This window comes from Callorhinchus milii, unplaced genomic scaffold (genome assembly GCF_018977255.1).
Source record: "Callorhinchus milii isolate IMCB2004 unplaced genomic scaffold, IMCB_Cmil_1.0 Scaffold22, whole genome shotgun sequence".
Taxonomy (NCBI): Eukaryota; Metazoa; Chordata; class Chondrichthyes; order Chimaeriformes; family Callorhinchidae; genus Callorhinchus; species Callorhinchus milii.
In genome coordinates, this window is record NW_024704763.1 from 1,568,286 (window position 1) to 1,591,026 (window position 22,741).

Below are 22,741 nucleotides of genomic sequence, written 5' to 3' on the forward strand. Positions count from 1 at the left end.
GGTGTCCTCACTGTCAATCCTCCCAGATACAATTAGTGATTCCCCACATGGCTATTCTCTCTGACTGTGGCTTTGATCATCTTTCTCCCCTTTCCCGGCTCCCAACCCCAGCTCGAGGCCCATCCAGCACTGTCCAGAGCTGTGAGGCATCCTCCCTTGTGAAAGGCGTTATATAAGAGTAAATTATATTGTTTGTCCCGCCTATTCCATGTTAATAATAATTATAAACAACAGTCCTTGTGTTTGATGATGTGCCTGTAATGTTGAAGTGTTTCAAAGGGGCTTCACAATGCAGTGACTGTGTATCATTGTGCAAACTAGAAACTCACTGTCTAGTTTTGCCAGCTTCTCTTGTGTGTTTATGGATGATCCTGATATTAATTGAGCTCCGAGCTGGAGGATTGCGAGCACAGACTGTATGTGCCTTGAGCAAGGCTGAAGAAGATAAGAATACCCCCCTCTCCTACAGAGCAGTGAACACACGGAATAGGAATTAATGCTGCACCGATTAACTTCTTAAAAAAAAACCTCAGCTTGATATCTGGTTAGAAGGATAAGTACAAACCGAGGTGATCAAGGGCTCCGTGGATCCAGATGGTAACTGTGCAGGCAGCAATTTCAACCGGAGAATGTAGCTGTCAGACTGACCACATGTAATATGAATAAGGTGCCATTTGATGCAGCCTCTTTATTGTTAAAGTGCTCCACAGGCAACTGCTGTCAAGTGTGGTGACTATGTATTTTGTAAGTGAACCGTCGGCTTGCCTTGGCATACCTGCTCAATGTTTGCCAATTACCATTCGATCTCCTGATCTGCCATGTTACCTGTCTGTTCCATGTCATGCCATTCTGCAGAAACTCTTTATGATTCGGAGTACCAGAACAAACCGTCCTGCTGCAAAGGAACAAACTTCTCGACTCCATCCCCCGCCGTCTCATGGGCTTTCCAAACTCGAGCACCATTTAGTCTGACAGCCTCAGGGTACCAATCTACATTTCAAAGAGCACTTGATGGCTGTGGATGTCTCATTTGCTCAAGACTGGAGTCTCGGTTGTACATTAAAAAGTGCAGGGATGTTTCAGTTTTGTTCAAAAGGAGCAAATGATCGCCCTGTTTTGAAACTGAGCTGAACGAAACCCCAATCAGTAAAAATTTCCTGCAGTTGAAAGATTTGATGTGCACTTTTACTTTTTCCCCTCACTGTGTAATTGTGCAACGTTTGTTAGGTCAGGGTATCAAGGGAAAAGGGGCCAGGGTGAGCAATTGGAGTTGAAGTACAGATCAGCCATGATTTTATAGAATGGCAGAACAGGGTCGAGGGGCTGAATGGCCTCCCCCTGTTCCTATGTAACATTCCCTTTATCTCTGAGCTGCAAATGCCTATTTGTGAAAGTATGTGTCTTTTCTTTGAGAGGACAAAGATCTAATACGATTTAATTTTTTTTTAAAAGAGACAAAAAGATCACAATGGGGGTCGTACAATATTTAAACAACTCCAAGGCGAGAGAGTGGGGACCATTTGCGAAATTGATCGAAAGTATGAGATGAATCAAACAGATTGGAAAAAAACACATTTCTGAATTTGAAAATGCAATTGGCTTACTGCCCATTAATAAGCTTCTTGATTTTTTTCCCCCCTGATGGTTCAAGCCAATGAATCATTTATCCCTTGTTTTGTAATGTGCATTCATTATACAATATTACTCCAAATTGCATTCAAATTATTGGACTGGAATCTAAAATCTAAATGTCTTTTCCATAGGGTATACAAGCATTTTTTCTTCCATTAGCCCATATAGGCAATCATTTTCACCCTGTCCTGGAATGCTGTTGCTTGGTGATTGTAGTTAAGGAATAATTCCCCTCCTCCCCGCCATTTCATATATAATAAAATAGGGAATAATTAATTTAACGTTCAACCGATTTTTTGTAACTCTAGCTGAGCCAATGTCTCCAGCCTCCATTGGAAAATATGGCCTTTTTTTGTTAAAACTCTTTATTTTTCATTTCCCCAAACACAATATCATGACGTCAAGAACACCACCCAAACTTGGGGGAGAGAGACGATCAATTTTCCGACAGTGTCCACATGGCAACCGTGTTATAACCTTTTTTGTTCGCCCTCTCCCTTGCCACCTTCAAGACCCATCTCAAGACCCTCCTCTCCGACTGTGCTTTTGATCTCCCTGCTTCCCCCACTGAACCTCCACCCTCCCTGATCCCGACCCCCAGCTCGGGTCCGTAACTCTGACTGTCCAACGCCTTGGGACGTGCTCCTAACGTGAAAGGCGCTTCACAAATGTAATTTTGTTGTTGTTGTTCGCTGTACTCCGACACAAGATCACTGGCAGAAAGAGTCTTAGACATATATATATGCATAGAGTATATAGCAATCTTTCGATTTGAAACAATGCCTTAGGGCATCAGGAAGACGTCTCGTAGCGCTTCATTCACACTGTGGTTTTGCTTTGTGGATGAACACGGCAGCCAATTTGCGCACAGCAAGTTCCCACAAGAAGTAAACGTCAGCCAAGACACAAAGAGAGAGAAACTCCCTTCTCTTTCTGCCGCGGAGACCTTTGTCATTCCCCCTGAACCGGGCACTAACGTAGGGTGACCACACGCCCTCGATTTCCGGGCACAGGCTCCGGACGAGCTATTGAGTTCCTGGGGCCAAATTTGCCCCGCCTCGAGCTCAGCAACAAACTGAGCGAGAATAACATTCCAGAATGGTTACACATCAGAGCCACACAGCCATTAACCCTCTCTCCGACAAGCTTCTCCAGTAAATGCCAGCATCAGGAATTGGAGTCCTGTAGCTCAGGACTCGCGAGTTAGAGCACTCGCTTTGCAAATGAGAGACCTGAGTTCAATTCCAGGCAGAGGGCGAAACCTTGGGCAAGTTTCCTTACTCCACACAGAGCCTAATAATAATCCCTCCAAAACCAAAAACAATAATAAATTGGTCATTTTCAATCTACGACTGTTTGTGGGACATTGCTGTGCGCAATTGGCTGCCGCGTTCGCCCACAAATATACAGTCAATTCACTTTACAGTGTGTTCTGTGAAGCGCTTTGGCACGTCCTCCCGACGTGAAAAGCGCTATATCAAATTCAAGGATTATTATTATTGTGTTGAGTTGAATTGTTTTGCGTGTGGGATGTGTCCCAGGATTTGGTTTACAAAATATGGTCAACCCCACAATCAGATGGGGATCTTGGCCCCTGCGACAATGCGGCGCTTCCCCCCCATTGCAGTGGAGGAGCATCAGCCTGGACTGTATTGATCTCAAAATCCCCAAAACATTGGGGAGTGGAGTGTGGTCTCGAACTCGCGATCCTCAGACTTGGAGGCGAGAGCGCTCCTGACTGCGCCACGGGATGAGGGGGACCCGTCACCAAGGTGACTGCCACTCAGCTGGTTACCAGGGCGACGGACTCTGCCTCCACCCCCCCCCCCCACTCTCGCGGTCCTCGCCCCGCTCACTCCTCATTGGCCAATGCCAGACCATACGGGCGGCCGGTCGACCAATCGGCGAGGTCCAGCGCGCCCCACGTGGGCTTTGGTTCGCGTCTGCACTCCTCCCCCTCCACCCGATTGGCTGAAGCCGCGCGCCCCGCCCTCCCGTCACTCAGGGGAGCCACGTCGCGCGCGGCGTTTCCGTTCGGGCCGGTGGGTTGGTCGGTCGGTCGGTGTAACGGCAGTGTCCATGCGAACTCCGACTCCAACGGCCGCCTTGGAGGGGCGCGGGGCAGAGGCGCGCGCTCTCCCACCGTGAGGGAAGACACCGGCTTCACCGCGACCGCGGCGGTGCGGATCATCGTCAATGTTATTATTTTTGAGGAACAAAACGGGAACAGAGAGAAAAAAAAACCCCGTCGGGGGCGGGCGCATGAGGATATCACCGAGAGGGGGGACCGAGCCGAGCGGGAGGGAGGGAGGGAGGGAGGTTGATTTCTACGGGTTCACAGTTGCCTTCACGTTTTAAAGGTAAGGCGCGAGCGACAGGGAGTGGTGGTGGTGGTGGTGTTTTTTTTTAAACCGAGTTGTTCGTTATTCTCCTCAGATGGGCACTGGCCTGTGTGTGTGTGTGTGTGCGTCTGTTTGACTGGTGTGTGTGTGTCACTACCCGGTGTGTCTGCGGTAGTGCGGCCGCCCAGAGGACGGTGCAGCCACCTGCGAGTCAACCGAGCTTGGTTGGAGCCGGAGCGCAGGGAGGGAGGGAGGGCGGGAGCTTCCGGCGCGGGTGCGATTGGTCGACCTGCCGTCGCTCTGTCTGCCGATTGGCGGGCCGGTGCTGTCAGTCAAGCCGGCGGGCGGCGGCGGCGGAGAGGTGGGGGGGGGGGGTCCCAGCGGGTTAGGCTGCGCCGGGAGCTGGAGTCGGCGCCCCGCTCTCCCCGTGTCCCCGGGGGTCCGGTCGGTGTGTTGTGTGTAATGTGTTTTTTGTGGTGGGGGGCGATTGGGGTTTTGTCCTGTCCTCATCTGCCCCCCATTCCTCGCTATAAACCAGCTCTTTGCTCTCACTCTCTCTCTCACTCTCTGTCGTCCGCCCTCTCTCGCTATAAAGAACTCGAATTCTGTGGGAAAAACAGCTGCTCTTCCCGAGCCTCCTCCTCCCTCCGTGTTCCGGCGAAGTGTCTCTCCCGAAGAGGTTGACCAGTGTACGTGTGTGTGTGTGTGTGTGACTGTGCCTCTCTCCTTCCACCCTAAGCCCCGATTGATGCCTGTCCTTTATTTTTAAAAAAAGGCTAACGTTTGTTTTTTTTATTTTGAAAAGCTTCCACTGTTTTTATGTCGAGATATTCCCACGGGATATGAATTTACTTTAATATCAAAAACTCTGACATAATTCTGTGTCCCTGTGATTCTCTCCCCCCTCCCCCCCCCCCCACTTTGGCTTTCAGCAAATAATGCAAATAATGCCTTGTTTTTAGCTTTTTAAAGTTGCTATTTGTAAGGTGCAAACGGTCAGTGGCGGTGGTTTTTATGTTGGGAGAAATGGCAAAATCACAAATATCTGTGCCCCAGTTCCTTTGACTTTCAGTATGGAAGAACAGGAGGTAGAATAAGAAGACTTATTTGTTTCATTAATGGGAGCTTCTATATCTTATTCAAAGGCGAATGTCACTTTGCTGCTTATTTTGAGAAGTTGTTGCCACTTCGTCTGCCACGTATTGCCTTTAAAATTCATTGATGTTATCTTGTTATCGGATAAATTGCTGAACCTGTGTACAGCTAAATATTGCTTTGAAAAGATTAATTTCATGTTGGCTGCTGGCAGTGATATTCCAGCATAAAATGTTTATTTTATACAATCTATACAAATCCACACAATTTAAAAATTGCCTCAATTTTTCATACTTGCCAACTGTTTCAGTCACATCAGGTTCTTTTAACCATTATTTGCCTTAATCCTGTTCAGTTTGCCCAGATTAACTGAATATCATGAAACAGTATGACAATTTTCATTTCACCAATAGAACTTGGTGAGGATAGAGTAATAGGTTTGTGGAGAAAACATGGACTTCAAGTGTTTGGATGAACTCATAAAATTTGTGAATTGATGATGTGGGTTGATAGCAGGTTGTGTTTTTCGTACCTTGTTTACCTGAAAAGCAATGTATAGTTTTGATGATCATTTTGTCTGAAGGTTGCTAAAGCACACCATAGGTGAGGAGGCATTTGACAAGAGAAAAAATACCTTTCAGAGATATCTACTTTATGCCAGTGAATTGTTGACTAGATTGTTTGTATAATGTGTTCGAATCATTTATTTAGCTCCGCTGGCAGAAGTAGTCTGCTGCATCCGAGTTTCTGCCTGCGGTCAGAAATCTGCATTAAGAGCCTTTCTTATTTTAACATGCATAAGGAGCAGCTACTTAATCAGTGTTGGTTTATCCCCCTTTCCAATCTTCGTTAAATACATTCTACCCATTGGGTCTTTTTCTTTGCCACCACACCTAGGCTGATGACGAGCTGGATAAGTCTTAGGCTGACATTTGTAACTAAGTTTCATTAATCACAAAGTGTGATTAATAAATCTTTTTGTGAACAATGTTCTATTGCTAACAGGTTGCAAATGAAATTAGGCCTGCCTTTTTTTGTCTATTCCTAATTTTTATGTGGCCTGCTTCAATAAGAAGCAGGAAAAAGAGAGCAGGAAAGGAAATATTTTTATGAGTTGTATTGAATGCAATTGGCGGTCAGCTATATCCATATGGAGAAAGTTGGTTTCATCTGCTCACGTTATTATGCCTAATACCTGTGAAACACACAAGACTTTTACTTGAATATGAAGTTTAATTACCGGATTGCATAGTAAAGCATAATCTGCTTTTATCAACCTCCAAATGCTGGAATAACAGGATGTGATAGTACTTTGTGTTCAAATAATCTGAAAACAGTAGTCATTATGGTTATTTGAAATTGAAGCAGCATTTGCCACGTGAATTTGAATGTTTTTTCTTTTATCTGTATTATTGGTGCAATGTTTTGCATATAGACAATTCATTTGTTTAAAATCACCATTAAACGTGTTTAAACTTCATTGTGGTTTATCTGACTATAGGATCTGTAGTGACCAAGCCTTGAGTGAGTTATTCAGTCAACTATACAAACAATAAATATTATGGTGTATACAGTAATATTTCTAGTTTTCTGAGATGCTGCAACAACAAAAAAGCTTGCAGTTGAAGCTGTTTCTCAGGTTGGATGTTGCATGCAGCACTCTTCCTTTTAAACAACAAACAAGATTACATTTGTATAGTGCCTTTCATGTTGGGAGGACGTCTTTAAAGACCTTAAAGAACTTCTAGAATGAGGGGAGAACCAAACTACACACATGACCACACGTGTGTGTGCGTGTGTGTCCCTTTTTTCAAACCCTTTCAGGCATACTTCATGTTAACTGATATGGTTCCTTTTTCAGTTTTCACCCCCTATACCTTTAAAGGCACTGTATCTTGTCTGGCTATAATTGCTGACAGCCTTTTGTTTTTATATTTCCATGAGCCCAGAAAGTTAGTATTTGGCTGTGGAGGGCAGCACTATAGTCTGTTTCTTGTCATAACAGATCTTTGTTACATGCATTTTGCAGAAATACGTTTCCTTTCCACAAAAATGTCAGTTGGGATGATGGGTAAGTGGATAAATATTTTAGGATTTTTTTAACTCCAGTCTTAATGTTTGTATTACATTTTTAAACTGATAAATTGTTGATTCTGTAAATCCTAAAGTACACCTGTGTATGTTTTCCCTTTTCTTTCCATCACATTCTTTAATTAGTTTATGCACTTAAATCCAGGATGTACGGAACCTCACCTGCAATGCTCATTATCTTAGTGTGTTGCGCTGTAGGGACGCCATTACTGTGGTAATGATGATGTGGCTTAACCTTTCTTAGCTGCCCCTTTCTGTATGCCAAGGGAGGGGTGTGGTTGTATTACAATTTTACCAAGTTGCACTGGCTTGAAGGCACGTATTATGCATAGCTAACCAATTTCAGTGTACACAAATTGTCTTAGAAATATTATTTGAGTTAAAAATTCAGTACAGTGTAATGGAGGAAAGAATTGCAGTATTCCAAAGCAATTCAAGACTCAGAACTGAGACTTAAGAGATCATGGATAAACAGGATGAGTAGCTGACAAGCTATAGGTTTGTCAGGATTACAGAAACTCAGATTGTACTTGTATCTTATCCAGTTTGCATACAGGTGCCATGAGCTATTTTGAATAATATGTTTTTTTAAACATTCGCTTTGGGGAAGCTCTGTAGTGAGTGTATTGTATACAAATTGTTAAATATATTGGCTTTGGTCTAGGAAGGCACTGTTAATTTCAATTCTGTAATGAGACTTGAAATTTGAACAAAAAAGCACTGACCTGTGTATGTGGGTACATTCAATATATCAAATCATTAACTATAGTGGAAAGTAATACAGCTGGAAGCAAAGTGGTTGTTTTGCAGCAGTGAAGTAAAAATGATGAACCATTCTCTTAAAGATCACTTGTTCCCAGTGGGTCTGCCTTTGTAAAACTTTAGTGGCTTTGATTGATGTATTGGTGTGTAAGAAAAGCTTTATTGCTTCTCTCACAAGTTTCAAATACATATTGCAATTTTAGTTCACCTCTTTGTGAGAAAGGACTTGTATTTTTATAATGTCGAAACATCTCAAAACATTTCACGTAATTACTGTCAAGTGAAGGCACTGTTTCTGTAGGCAAAAATGCAACCATTTGTGCCAATAAGGACACACAGTCAGCCGTGAGGTAAATTATCAATCTGGATGATTTAAAATGAACATTTTACAAAAGTGGGTTTTCAGAGAGCTGTCCAAAACCTGTATTTTTAACTAATATTTTAATGCAAAGGGATTTTCTGTACAACAACAGTTCGCTTACAGGTGGGGAGAATATCTTAAAATGTTTTACATAGACTGCGGGGAACCCTGAGCTAGGATGAGTAGGGAGGAAGTGCTGATAGAGCAGGGAGGAAGGTTTTTAAACAGGTTTTGGAAACTGTGAGAAAGTGGGGGAAGACATATATAGTTAAGACATAAAGACATTGTTGAGGGAAAGATGAGGAAAATTTGACAGTTTAGGAAAGTTTTGGTCTAGGACAATAAGTCTGACTAACTACAGCACAAAATTGCTCTTCTACATCAACATCTTTAGTTGTTGGCTCTTTAAAAGATTTAGGATCCAGGTAGAGTGAAACCTTGGGCAAGTATCCTTACTCCACACAGAGCCTAATAATAATCCCTCCAAAAACAATAATAAATTGGTCACTTTCAATCCACGACTGTTTGTGGGACACTGCTGTGCGCAATTGGCTGCCGCATTTCGCCCACAAAGATACAGTCAATTCACTTTACAGTCTATTCTGTGAAGCGCTTTAGACGTCGAGAAGACGTAAACAGCGCTATTTCAAGTGCAAGGATTATTATTATGATCTACATCAAAGTATTCTGGATCAAGTGATTCATCCTGTTACCGCTTTGTTATTAAGGGCAGCCCCACCTATCTGTTAACTGTTTTTCTCTCCCCACTCACATTCACACGGGCGCACAAACAAACACAGGATCAAACATTCAGCTGCGGTCAGATTAGGCATTTATCTTTGTCATCATTGACAGGTAATACAACTATTTATATCTTTAAATAAATTTGGAAGCCAACATCAATGGATTCTTGGCATATGTAGTATATTGTATCTCAGAAAATTGATTTTATATGATGTATAATTTGAGGTGGTGAAAGAAAGGTTTGCAAAGGTGGATTTAATAACTAGTCATCGATGTGTAATACTAAACGGTAACTGTTAAACCTTGTGGTCTTGCGTAGAGGAGAGGGACGTCAAAAATATTTTGAAGCGGGGAACATTTAGTAGCATCTATGATTTATGGCATAATAGGAGATTTCTGATTTATGAGGTCTGAAATTCAGGGGAGTCTGATAGTTAATTGCTTTTGGCTCAAGAGCAGTAGCTCAGCAATAATACCTCATTTTGCAAGCTAAATTTTGCACTTTCATTAATTGGACGTTAAAATACAGTGTATTTATGTCTTTATAGACTGCTTTTGTAACATCAGTGCCAATTTCTCTCAGCAAAGAACCATGGGACTAGAGTCAGATCCAGTAAACTCTTTTGACATTGATGGTTGGATTTTATCCGGATTATGTAGAATTGAATGAATTGGATCAAAGCATTTTTATTTACTCTGTACAATTGTTTTTTAAAATGTAATGCTTGTGATTTGATATGTCTTAGTTTCATACACCACAAATACAAATTTTTAGAAGCCGTCTAATGAGGTATAAGAGGCATGTTGGGGGAAATTATTGTAAATTTGTGGTGTGGATAGGGGGAAGGTTGGAAGAGAAAAGGCGGAGAGTATGGTTAAATTAATGAATCTTTGATTGACTAGTTGCATTAGTGGCATACCCTAGGGATTTGTGCTTTATTGTTTTCTTTCTAAATTAATGATTTAAAAGAAAACATTGCTGGGAACTGGGGAAACATTTCTGGGAAGTTGCAAAGTAGGAAGTGTACGTAAGAACCTGGAAACCTGCTGTTGAGTGATGATTTGCTGCACAGCAGTGTGCTGTACCAATGATTTGCCTTGTACATATTCTTGCTGCAGACATAGATTCTCTTGGGCACTCATTTTCTCTGGCATTTTCTTTAAGAGTTGAATTACTAAAAAGAATGCTGAGGTGCATGCAAGGGAAAGAGGTGCATATATAATATTAATCTAAAAGGTAATTTGTAGAGTTTTTAAAAATAAATTGCAGCATCATATCTTAATTGTTTTAACTGCTATTGTAAACTAGAGTGAAAATAATGGTTTCTAATTTCAGAATTTCTTTAGACATGTGCATAAGATGTTGTCGGAAGCAGCTTGTCCGTGTTATTTTTTACCAGTAGCATGAGTTCCAGATGTAGAAATGGCTGTTATGGACCTTTTACTGAATCTGCTAGGGTTATAATTTGGAATGTCAGTTCTCTTTTTTTGTGGATTTCATGTTTTAAAAATGCTTTGATACTTCAAACTGAAAGGCCAGGGAAAAATTAATTGATGTTTGAAGCTTATGTCGCTTGAAGCTTTGTTACAGTCTGTAATTTAGATCCTTTCATGTCAACCAAATTAAAAGTAATAGAAGTAGAGCAAATTAAAATGTATGTTGTGGTGCAGTGTGCATTGATGGTACAATTGATGTGCCAGGCTCTGAGTGAGCAAGATGTGGGTTTAAGTGCTGTCGGCATTTTGAGCTCATGGTTTATGCCGACACCCCGATGCAGTTCTGGGAGTACGCTGAATAGTCAGAGACGTGCTTTGCTGCAGAGTGGTCGTTTACAAGATTATTTGTGCAATTTCCACACAGTGAGTTTCCAAGAACGTGAGCAGAGATACAGGCAGGATTCCCAGAGGTGCACAGCAAGAGGGTGGGAAAAATATTTTAGAAATCAGAATTTGTATGGATGAGTGAATTGTCATTGATTCCAAATATTTGGTTTGAGCCAAGTGATCTTGCTCATCAAATATGAAGTTGGCTGAAAATGTTAAAATCTCTTTTCCCTGTTATCACTTTGGAAAATTGGAGCATATTTGGTTCCAAGGTTATGGTCAGAAGAGTGCTAATAATTTTCCCCTCCACTTTAACGGGAACTCTATCCCAAAGAAATAGTTTGTAAACTCAATTTCCTACCATGTCATATACGCCGATTTTGGTTTGTCATGAAGAAATCCAACTGATCATTGAAATTGTTTCATCATCAAAGGAGACCAATGTTAGTTGTTCATTCAGTGGTAATCTTGATGGCAATAATTGAGTGTGTATGTGTGTTATATTTTATAATATATGATACTTCTGACATTTTCAATAAAATCTTGTCTGTAAAACGGTCTCTGATTTTTTTTTAGAAAAATCTACTGCTGATCTGGTTAAAGCTCAAAAGCTGGCTCCAATGAGATTAATCTTCCATAATGTATTGCATTAAGAACGGTGGAATCCCCATGGTGAAAAAATGACTGCAAGTTGGATTTTTTTCTATAACATAGTTTTATGGTTCAGAGAACTTGCCAAAATATTGTGAAGAAACTGCTTTAATTTCAGTATATTTAGCCATATCAGATTTAAATATACATCCAGTACGTGTGATTCGTATCTGACTTTTCTGCCAACTAACATGATTATTCACAGTGCTAAGTATTTGTAAAATTAGTCTTAACAATGGTGCTTGCTTCATGTGAATCTTTTGGTAGACCAGTGTCTTCATTTAAATACCTTGTGTGAATTTGCACTTATAATTTGAGTTCAACAGTTCTGTGTGCCCACCCCATCTATCGTCAGGCTGTTACTGCTGACATTTTTTTGTGAAAAAAGGGCTTTTTAAAAACAATTCCCTCTGAAACCCAACTAGAACATAATTGGAAGTTATGTAAATGTTACTGCATTGTGTAGGATTCTGGGTGAATGTCAGTAGAACAATGCACACTTCCCGAGAGACGATGGAATCCAGCAGTGCTGCAACGTAAATGCTATTGTGGTATTGCCATAGAATTTCTAATTTTTGAATGCACTGGTGTGTTTAAATAGTTAAACAATATAAGGCAAAAATGTCAGGTGGAATTTTAGTTCTGCTTCTGTTTGTACCCTGTTTTGTTTAAACCCCTCTTCTTTTTCCACTTTCTTTGTCTCCCCACTCCCCACCCCCCCGGAACACCAACACACACACTTGTAGAAGAGTGCATGGCTTCCTCCCATCACTTACCTGAGATCAACCATTCTTAGTAAGAAAATTGGTCCATTTGAGTCTGCTTATCACTGTTAATAAGGTAGCTCCATGACACTGCCTTTTTTTTTAACTGTTCTTTCACATTAAAATAAACTGTCTAATTTATAGTGTTGATGAATTGTCGAGATGAAAGTTTACCCATTGGCTGAAAGTATTCAGTAAGAAGCTGAGCCGGATAATGAGAAAGATCCCCAAGATCAATGTTTGGCTGGGCATGAATCTTACATCTATTTTAAGTTAGCCAAGATGACATTAGGAGGTACTATAATTGGCATCTGTGCCTCAAGGGGAAATCATCCACACTTCCGCTCAAGATTGCTAATCAGCAACTCCTGTTCAAGGTGCAACAATGTGGTCTCTATATGAGGAAAAAATTGCACTTAGCTATGTTTGTCGCTGCACTGTCAGGATTCTTACAATAACAACTTGTATTTATATACTCTACCAAACTTCACGTAGGAAAAAGCTATGGATCTTGGATCGTTAAACAATGGCGGAGTTTGCCGCTGAGCCAGGGAGATAAATAATGCACACTAATGCATATGCATAAATAATGCACACTTGTGCAAAGTAACTGGCACCAGTGGAATTGTACCCGGTGGTACAGTCAAATTTATTTTCAGATGGGTTATAGCTATTGAGAAGAGCATTTCTCTTGTGATGTTTGCAAGGTCTTTTCAGAAAACTTTTTTTAAAAAAAGCAAGGAAGTGCTGCGTCACAAGCTCGTATTTTGACAAAGTTGTTGGAGAACTACTAGTTTGGTTTTAGTCACTAGCCATGCTTGCAGCATAACACAGACATTGTTTTTCTCCTAATCAATAGAATGATTGAAGCCATTAGGCTCGATGGCTCATTTGATTCACTTCATTATTTTCTTCTGTTTCATTAGATACGAATTGAAACAAAAATGCATTTGAACTGGATTCCATGCTATTGTTAATAAATTATATATTCTGTTGATGTAGACCCTACACTCTATATTGAGCAATTGCTTCTGTCAACATTGCATTGACATTTTATTCAACGAACAACAGTAACAACAACTTGTATTCATATAGCGCCCCTCATGCAGGGTAGCGTCCCAGAGAGCTTAACTGTAAAAAAAAGTGTCACAAAGCTAAACACTTAACACAATTCATTTAGCAAAGAAGGTTCAGAAAGTTGACTAGTAGTTTGCTAAAAGTATAACTACTTGTAGAAACGTAGAAAGTCTATAAGTACTTAGAGACATTGTTTAAACATTATTTGAAGCATACATTACTTCAATCCAATCCCGAATCCCAGCTCGGGTATGAAACACCGACTGTCCAGCGCCTTGGGATGACCTCCCGACGTGTGAAGGCCCGAGCAGGGGGTTGTGATCAGGAGGGGTGGAGGGCACGTGGATAGCAGAATGAGTGGTCAAATAGGGGGTCTTGAATATTGCAGAAGGTCACACATTGTATTTGTTTTGGTTGGTTGAAGAGGAAGAAAGATTTTCAAATCCCTGCAATTTTCTTTATTTGACGGCCTTTACCACGTTCTTAGTATGTTTTTTAAAAAGGAGGGGGAGTATGATTGTGGTATAAGTGTATGATAAAACCCTTTTAAGCACCTTGGGAATGCTGCAGAGAACTATGTTCAGAAGAAGATCTGCAGAGCTTAAATGTATGCAAAGCCTAAGTGAGGCTGTAGCATTTACAGCCTACATAGTTGAAAGCTTTTGACAGCCATATCGCTGTCTCTCTCCCCAGTAAGATCTGAATTATTAAAGCTGCTTTGTTCGTTTTAAATTGAGCCTCTGAGCTGATTACACAAATTTGAATGGTGGGGTAGGAGAGATTTAATTATATTGTGCGGAGCTGGAAAAAATGTACAAAAGATTCCTTGCTACCAGTCCTGCAATGAATGCATACAATTTGACTTAAAATGAGGGAAGAAAATTAAAAGCCCATCAGCTGCAGTGTTACTTTTTTTAAAAAAACAGTTGGATGATGCGTTGGTTGCTACGTATGTCTATAGGTATTGCAGGACAAACAGTATAACTTCAAGCTAGCGTGGGTCCATACCCAGCTGTAATATGCTTAATGTTTTACACTTGATGGGCTTCTCCTGTTCTTGTGTTGTAACTGTAGATGCAGCAAAATTTGCTTAAAGAAATGTTTGAAGATACAAATCAAAGTGAAATGAAACACAGCCACAGCAGACATTCAGCATTTGAAACTGAATGATAGGCTGCCTATTATTTTGGGGAGGGCACTTCACAAGAATTCTAAACCACTGAGTTGAAAGAGCTCTCCACAGACGATTGACGCCAGTAAGACTAGACAAAGATGTTTGCAAGAAGTTCAATTAAATACACAAATGGACATTTAATGTTTCATTAATAGAGTGATGGAAATGGTGTAAAAGTGGTTGTGATACAATTCTAAAGTTAACTGCGTCTGTTTTGTTGAGACTGATTTTCTCTCTGTCTTTGCTTTTGTCTGCCTTCTGAAAGGAAGCAGAAGATTAATTCTGTTTGGATAAATGCTGGAATGTAGTGGCCTTTGTGTGCATCAACCTGCTGCAGCGTGTTTGTCAATGATTGAGTTTCAAGACTCGTTGGCTATATGTCTAGGGAAATCCAGTGCACAGAATTTTTATGACCCCATGTAATATGACAGCTCTGAATGGCAGTATCGGATTCATACAAGGACACTTGTTGTAGATTCGTGGTTGGAGTAGAAGAAAACATATTTAACAGTTGATGTATAGCACACTTTTTGAGAGGAGGCAGAGGAGTAGACATTTTCAGTGACTCAGACTACAGAATATTGCTAGTGTAAATCTTCTAACTGTTTACATTTGGTAACATTTCCCCAGATGTTAAAGGCACTGTTTACATTTGGTAAACAGTGCCATTTACATCTGGGGAACGTCTGAAAGCACTTTTCACAGCTGTCTGGGCACCTGAGTTTCGAAGTGGGGGTTGGGGAGAGAGAGAGAGACGAGGGTGAAGCTGAGGAGGGTGGGGAGTGGGAAAAAAAGTGCAGCGAAAAACGTTAAATCTTAAGACTTTGAAGGCAGAATGGCTGGGCTTAATTGGGTGGGGACACTAACTTGGTTTGTGTTAGCTGAGCAGATCAAGTGCCTAGGCGTTGCAGGAGGTCGCAAAGATTGGGTGGAGGCCTGTCCTACGAGTCCTATTGCCAAGATCACTTTAGGATTAATTGTGGGCAATTTGTGTATTCTGGCTCAGGAACGAGACTACTAACATTGCCACAGAGGATTAACTTTATTCCATTGCTATTCATGTCACCTTGGAGATCCTGCTTTCCTTTTTCTCCCCCACCGAGAATAGTCAATGGTTGGTCATTTGACATCCAACAAGAACACCCTACGAGCTTCCTAGTGAATAATACAGCTCAGCATGAAATGCCTTAAAGCACTGCTACCATCTTCCTGTCACCCCCCCCCCACCACCACCACTGTGAGGGTTCTACAGTTGAAGAATTATCAGTGTTAAACATGAAGAGGAAATATTTTCTGGGAATGAAACACTGACCTAGTATTTTTCTTTCTGTCTTCGCCGCTCTTTTCCTTTTCTCTCTCCTGGGAACCTATGACTCTTGAAACATTTTTGTGTGACAGGTATAACCTGTTGATAACAAGAATACTTTATGCCTAGGGGAGTTAACTATAGGACTACAGAATTCTTTCTATGATTGGAAAGCAAGCCAGTATGATTATAGGATATACTGTAGTGCAGAAGGGCATTTGGTCGCCAGGAATAAATTGCGCTCTATGAAGCATGAAACTAAATATGTTTAATCTCCCTGAAGGAAAAGAAATAGAGTAAGTACAGGGTGGAATCGGGAGCAGATTTAGGGGCCACAGAAGGCAATTGAGGTTATTGCTGTTGTCATTATTGAACACCAAATGGGGGGAAAAAGGTCAATAGTGGATACAGCTGTGTCCAATAACCAATCCTGGAAATATAAAATACTAGAAAGAGATTTTTGAGATGCTGAATTTAAAAATAAAATAAAATGTGGTCACTCAATCCACAACAGTTTGTAGGATACTGCTGTGCGTGTTTGGCTGCCACGTTTCCCCACAAAATGCAGTCAATTCACTTTACAGTATATTCTGTGAAGCTCTTTGAGACATCTGGAAGACTTGATAAGGTAATACAAGTACTATTATTATGATTACCTTTGCTGGTTGCAATGCATGACTAGATTCCACTGGTTGCCTAATGATTTTTTTTCTCTTAATCTTTCAAAAGGGGAGTCCTACCTTGTTTCATAAAAATCTTAACTAAGTGGTAGAAGTTTCATTTTACTACTTTCACTCTATCTCCACACTATGAGATTTATTCTGTGTGGGGTGGTGAGGCATTATGTGCCAATTTATACTTGTACTGTATTGTAACTTCACATCTTTGGTTCATTTTAAATTAAAAAAATGATTCTGGCAGAGGTTTGAGACTGGCAACAGTTTTAAATTATGTGAGACTTTGCTATGATGTTAGTGTGCTTGATGTCTCGAGTGATTTCTGACTGCTCATAATCCTTGTTCCAGTATATCTGAAACCCAATGTATCTCAAACTCTGAGATCAAGTAAGTTTTTGATGAAATGTAAAGTTTCAATTAGTTATTCCATAGTCAATAAACCATTGTGTAAGTGACCAATGTGTTCCATTTGTACTTTGATTTAGCACCCTCTATCTTAATGACCCCTTTTGTCATTGCCTGCAGTTCTTTGTATGGAATGGGAGAAATATTGCTGAAGACTGGATTGGGTATTCAAGTTTCTTAAATTTTTGCAGGATTAATGAGAATAATATTTCTGAATAGATGCAATTGTGTGTTGAAAATGTTAAATATGCATTTGGTCTTCCACCTGCTAATGCAACCTACAAAAACTTTATCAACCTGCCTGCTCCCTCCCCTCAGCGGGCACTAGCCTGCTCCATGTCTCCTGCCCTGCTCACCCCACCTTCAGCTTTTCTGCCCCTAGCCTATGGAACTCCCATCGTAGAATCTCTTCGCCTTGCCCCATCCCTTGCCTTCTTCAAGGACCATCTGAAGACCTTCATCTTGACCATGCCTTCAGTTATCTTCCCATCCCCACCTCGTACCCTCCATCCCTCTTGATTCCAACCCTAGCTCGGGTGCAAACCCTGAACTGTCCAGCACCTTGGGATGTCCTCCCAACATGAAAGGTGCTGTGTAAGTCCAAGTTGTTGCCAATTTTGTAATCTTAAAAAAAAGTTTGATTGATTTATGTAAATCAATGAACATTTTTTAGACTTTTTGAATTGCAAATTTATAGCATTGCTAGGTTGACTGTTGTCTGTTATCTACCCCATTCTTTTACTGTCTTATCAAGGCACATGCACGTAACTGTAATGATTTGAAATCTGACTACGCTTTTGTGGTGGACACAGTGATCAAATAGCTGTTTGCAAATCATGGTTAATTAAAATAATGCTGGGATTATACATCCAACAAATTGACTGCAGATTTGCACGTGTGACATAATTACTCTTTGTAATGGGCATGTGTGAATTTATGTGCACAAACTTGTTTATGCCATTAATAACGTTATATGTATAACACTAATTATCAGTTTAGAAAAATGAAATATGTACAGTGGAACCTTTTCCTCCGATTTATGAATATGGCCTCTAGCCTTTGCAAGCTGTCATTGAATATGATTGGACTTGAACCATTGCCATGCCCTAAAACTGTTTACCCACATCATTGGGTGCTGGTGAATAACTGCTCTGTGATGGGTTTCCATCTTAAATTAGTGTGCAGAAAACAGTCAACTTGTGGCCGGTTTACACATTTTTGAATTGGGCAGTTTGGGTAGAGAAATTGAAAATAAGTCATAAGAAAAATAAGATAAATTGAGAAGTAAATTTTTTGAATTTGATAATTTTTTGTGTTTTCAACTGCAGGTTTTCGGGATGAAAAAGCAAATTCAGATTTCCCTTTTCCAGTAATTGAAAGGATGAATGTTTCTTTGGCCATTGCCTCTGTAGCTTAATGACGGTACTAGAGATGGTCTATTACTGAAGTGGAAAAGGTAAGTTTTTTTTAGGTTTGCAAGTTAAGCGTGAAAAACACGAATAGGAAATAAGGTGTCTTTCGATTTACACCCAGCATTTGCCTTTCATGATTTGCAACTCAATTCTTCACATTAAATATTAATTTCAAAAAGGGTAATATAACTGTTCAGGAAAATCTACATTTTTTCTGTTTAGTTTTAAGGGTGTTTGCTGCAACACAGAATTTTGTTACCTGTTTTTGCACAAATTTTAACCACAGGTATTAACATGCTACAGTGTGACTTGCTATTTAAATGTCGTACATCAGAACAGGATTATTTCATAGACTCAAACCTTTGATTGAATTCCCTCTAAAATTATGGTGGGACTGAAAGCTTGTTAGCCAATTATGGAACTTGGGGAAAAGAATACAGATTGCAAAGTTCTGGATGCTGTGGAGAAGCATGGTTTTGGAAAAGTTGAGTCCGGAGGCGACAGAGGCATAAATAAGGGGCTTCTTAGGGAAAACCCATTCCAGTCTGAGCCTTTTTCCTCCTTGTACAAACTTTCCAAATACCAAATTATGAACTGTTTTAACAGAATTGGAGCTTGAAATCTTTATTTTTTTCTGTACATTGTTTGCAGTGATCAGTTCTACCTGTGTGAAGCCAATCAATCTCCTGTGGTGGTGAAGACATGGCTACCATTAATTGAACGGCATGGTTTCCCTGCTGTTGGTTCTGTGTTTTTCTCTCCTTGAGGGGAATGAGGTTTTTGAATACAATACTTGTTTTTAAAAAAGCGAGATAAACTGAATGGAAGATAAACTATGAGGCGTTTTAAAAGACAAAACATGAATAACCGTAGTTAGAATACACTAGTTAGAAGAAAACTAATTGTTGTGAAGAAAAGGGGAGAAAATATTAAATTAGTTACCGCAGCATATCTGGAATAATTTAATTAAGTAGGCAAGAAGATTGGAAGGGTTTGGTTCACTAATGAGTATCTACCAACTTAATACTGACGTGGACAACATGAACCAAACAGATACTGAAAACGGAGACAGACTTGGTTCATGAATTAAGCAGCTTTCTGCCTCTAACTGCATCTGGGTTTGATGGTCTGTGCCCTGCACCGCCACTATGCCTCGCATCTCACTTACAATTTCTATTGTGGTGCTAAACGACCTGGTTTCCCAGTGTCAGGCTCAGCAGCTGCATTGTCTTCTCCACAACAACCTGAACCTTTCATGTGGCTAGGCCTCAGGGGCAAATTGAGCTGTAGCTTTTATATCACCTATCCTTTGCCATCTCATGTACAGTCCAAAGTCCTTTTGGCAAACCCTGGGTTTGCTCAGTTCCTAAACAGCTGGCCCCAAAGTGTATTGCAATCCTTCTTGGTGTCCCTTGTGTTTTTTTGTGGTACTGTTGCAAGACGGAATACATGGATTTGTGTTGCTTTGGGGATTTAAGTCTCTTTAGAATAGATCTGTTTATAAAGTGCTTCAGACAAAATTCAGTCTCTTGATAACTTGGCCTACGTCTTCTGTGGCTTTCCCTAACGGTGACAGCACTTGGACAACCAGCATGTTCAACCAGTTCATATATTCTCTAGATGGATCCTGAATCCATGCATTTTGTATTTGACGGGAGAATGAGTTTAGAAGAATTCACAATTTAGTTTTAAATATGGGTGTTTCAGAACAGTTACAGGAATGTTGAAAACTGCTGACAATGATGGTTGCTATTGGTGGCAGTGCTATAATGTAAAATAGAATCAAATTCATTTTGTCATTTCTAGCTAATATTTAGCTTTCTTTTCAGCACAATCTGTAAATATCTGAGCACGTAGGGAATCACCGAATGCAGGAATGGACAATTGCAGAAATATTGCATCAGTTGCAACACTGATGGTGGTTTATGGAAATTAGATTGAAAAGTACTCAGTCTGGATCAGTAACTCAACGTGCTTAAGGGTTGAATTCCCACTGCTGTTAAACTTTCACTAGTTATGTTCCATAATATAATTTCACTAGTAATGCCATAATATAAATTGTTGCAAATCTAATTTCAGAATTTTTTTTCAACAGTTTCCTTTCATTGTTTGTTGCACACTTAAGAACATTGGGAGTGTGAAAATAGCTGAGTTGTATAATTTGAAAGATTACTGAAACAAAACCATTTGCCTGTGGCCTATTAATCTGTAGGAACATAGGGTACTGCCAGTTTTTGAGAGTACAGATTTGCTCAATGTAACAATAACAGGCATTCAGATTGCTTTGAGGGCAGAGGTTTGTAACCCATCATGGTTCTGAATTATGTCCTTGTCATCTTTGAAAGAAATTGCTTGTTTCAACCTTTGAATTCTATGTTATGAACTTTGACTGTGTGTGTAAAAAAAAGCTTGATTTGCAAGTTTATCTTGCATCATTCCTTTGTAAAAGCACCATTCAATAGACAACATCAACGACAAATTGCATTTATACAGCGCCTTTTATGTCAGGAGGTTGTCCCAAGGCGTTGGACAATGAGGGGCTTGCACCCGAGCTGGGGGTTGAAAGACATGTTTGATCTTCTCTATTTCCAAAGCATTTATGTCTAATAGATTTTGGGTGTAAAACAAACTTTACATACAGAAAGGTGAGGATAATGTACAAACTGCAAGTTGTATTGTGTGCAGATTTATTTTACCGTGTCTGACTGGTCTCCTGATATTTAGCAGTCAGAACAGATGGAGGTTGAATCATTGATGTGTGAATTCTTGACACTACAGGTAAATAATTTAATTGCCTCTCAACCAGTATTGATATTGCATCATGAAAAAAACCTCTCTGAAACCAAAATATCCTTTGATGCTTCAAACTGTCTCAACTGTTGGTCAAACCCACTCAAGGGTTGTTTTTTTCTACAATGTAGGAATGTGGGATACCTGCTCGGGAAATGAATATAGGATTGATTGGAAAAAACCTGTTTGAATGATATATAAAAGTATTCTAAAACAGCACGGAGCATCAGATCCAAGAACATCCTACAACTTAGTTTGGCAATTATTAGAATGCTGCTAACTCATGGGTTGAAAGATGATGTTATGAGTTGTGCTTATAACCCAGCTATGTTTATATTGGCATCCATTCCCACTTCCTTTGCCGTGACACTCATGATTTCTTTCAGTTGTGTGAATTTCAGGTACAATGCAAATGCCAAGATTTTAAATTAAAATTTTTCATATTTTGTTGATGATGCACCATCATTTTCTACACCTGAAATATCTTCTCTTATATAAGTAAGGAAACAGGAAATGTGATGCGAAGAGATTGGGAGCATTCCAGTTCTGTAGTATAATTGACTGTCTATTGACTAGAATTCGTGATCTCATTCCTTCACTGAACAATACGTAAGTGGTGGAATAGTGATGGGAGTTTTGCAGATTAAAAATTGGATAATGTAAAAATAGTGCTTTTTTATTCTTGCAATTGCTAGGTATATTTATTTTGGGGTTCTACACTGAGTAAATTGAAGTTTTTGATGTATTACAGTTGAATTTGATTGAGCTTTACTACACATTAGGGTTGGCAAATTGTTTTTGGTTAAAGAAAATGCAGATTTCATTGAGAAAGAATGAATTCCCAAGGGATATTGTTGACTTTCAATAGAATTTAATTGTTAGAGTATTGTCAATAGCTGTCAAGATGCTACCTAGTTGAGGACTCTAAACATGACTTGTGTTATATGAAAAATGTACAGTAAACTCCTGTTAACTCCACCCTGGGTTAATTTGTCACTACCACTTAAGTCATCATGCTGTCAATATCCCGGCCCCATTTATTTATGCATTTGAAAATAGATCCAAACTTTTAAAAAAAAAATTGAGAACTATTTGTCGGATAAAAATACTCCCTTTACCTCTCTTTATCACTCACTCCACCCTCCTTCCTATACATTTTTTTAAAGCATGTAGCACTTAACTAGTGCATTCTAGTATAGAACTATTTTTAGTTTGCCTCAGAGTACGTTAGTATGTGAGGAAGCCTGATAATGGTTTGTCTCTAAGGGGAAGGGAAGCAAAATCGTAGATACTAAATATATGGATGAGAGAGGTACTTTATACTGAAAGCTTCTGCCCATTTTTGTTTTATCTGAGGTCATTATGGTCCTCTAGTATTGGATCATGCATCTCTAATTCATCTGCAGTTCTGTTGCTGAAAGCAATGTAGAATGGCGGGATTGATCTTTCTGTTTCCCACTCCACGTTGTATTGGGGCCATTTGTAACACAAGGAGTGATTTGTGCCGACTCCATCTCCCAATTTAGACCACACATTCTGTAGCATTCTCATCTTGCAAAGGCTTTCATAGCTCCAAGGAGTTTTGGTATAGTTCCACTTTTTCCATTGGGAAATAGTTCCTCAATTAGTTTTAT

The 22,741-nt window shown here is 40.0% G+C and overlaps 1 protein-coding gene across 2 annotated transcripts in view; it reads left to right on the forward strand.

The window, feature by feature from the left end:
• Positions 1-3,916: 3,916 nt before the first annotated feature.
• Positions 3,917-22,741, forward strand: part of LOC103190379 (D-glucuronyl C5-epimerase) — a 30,045-nt gene continuing 11,220 nt past the window's right edge. The window contains exons 1-2 of one of the 2 annotated variants that reach the window (XM_007911130.2): positions 3,917-3,992; positions 18,234-18,361. The gene's annotated coding sequence lies outside the window, so the exon portion shown is untranslated. The remainder of the gene's footprint in view (positions 3,993-18,233; positions 18,362-22,741) is intronic. The other variant, XM_007911131.2, reaches the window with a different exon arrangement.